This window comes from Oryx dammah, unplaced genomic scaffold (assembly GCF_014754425.2).
Source record: "Oryx dammah isolate SB20612 unplaced genomic scaffold, SCBI_Odam_1.1 HiC_scaffold_12, whole genome shotgun sequence".
NCBI lineage: Eukaryota > Metazoa > Chordata > Mammalia > Artiodactyla > Bovidae > Oryx > Oryx dammah.
The window spans coordinates 69,966,164-69,967,143 of record NW_024070196.1 but is presented as its reverse complement, the minus strand read 5'-3'; the positions used below and the strand labels follow the sequence as shown (position 1 = coordinate 69,967,143).

Genomic DNA, 980 nt, shown 5'->3' with positions numbered 1-980 from the left:
CTTCACAATTCAAATTCTTGTACTCCATGTTGAACTGAACACATTTAAAAATACTGCAAAATACACTTCTGTGTGTTTGTGTGTGTGTGCAGTCTTTCTGACCCCATGGACTGTAGCAGACCTGGCTTCTCTTCCATGGAATTTTCTAGGCAGGAATAGTGGAGAAGGTTGCCATTTCCTTCTCCAGTGAATATATATGGGGCTTCCCTGGTGGCTCAGAGGTTAAAGCGTCTGCCTGGAATGCAGGAGACCCAGGTTCAATCCCTGGGTCGGGAAGATCCCCTGGAGAAGGCAATGGCAACCCAATCTAGTACTCTTGCCTGGAGAATCCCATGGAGGGAGGAGTCTGTTAGGCTACAGTCCATGGGGTTGCAAAGAGTCGGACACGACTACAGGTTACTCTTTTAATCACCGAGATGGTTCGTAACATGTGTCCCACTTGTCTGGGAAACGAGGTGCCATTCCATCTATTTCTGGGGGTCTCTTGGGGGGTGTTTCTAGAGGACATGAGCAACAGAACCTTCCAGCTCAGTGAAGCAGGTAACCCTGCCCGTGTGGGTCCTGGAAGAACAAAAGGCTGAGGAAGGCAGAGTCTCCTCCCCCCTGACATGAGGTCTCTGCTCAGAAGAGGGATAGTATAATGAAGAAGAAAAGGAAAAAATGAACTATTGTAGCTCAGTTCTCTGGAGCTAAATTGCACTCTGAGGGTCTCGTGCAGAAATTCTAGATACAAGACAACTCACCTCACCCCACTCCCAGCCTTTCGGGAAAGGATGGGATGAAGGAGGCAGTACGGTGACCTGGGGGCCATCACAGCCAGGCCTGCAGGAGGACCCAGGGAGCTCTGGTAGGGGTGAGCTCTTCAGCTCAGTTCAGTTCAGTTCAGTCGCTCAGTCGTGTCTGACTCTTTGCGACCCCATGAATCCTAGCACTTCAGGCCTCCAGTCATCACCAACTGCTGGAGTTTAACCAAACCCATG

General features: G+C 50.2%; 1 non-coding gene across 1 annotated transcript; it reads left to right on the top strand.

The window, feature by feature from the left end:
• Positions 1 to 204: 204 nt before the first annotated feature.
• Positions 205 to 276, top strand: TRNAS-GGA. The gene has a single exon. It is a non-coding gene; the product is annotated as a tRNA-Ser (tRNA).
• Positions 277 to 980: the final 704 nt, after the last annotated feature.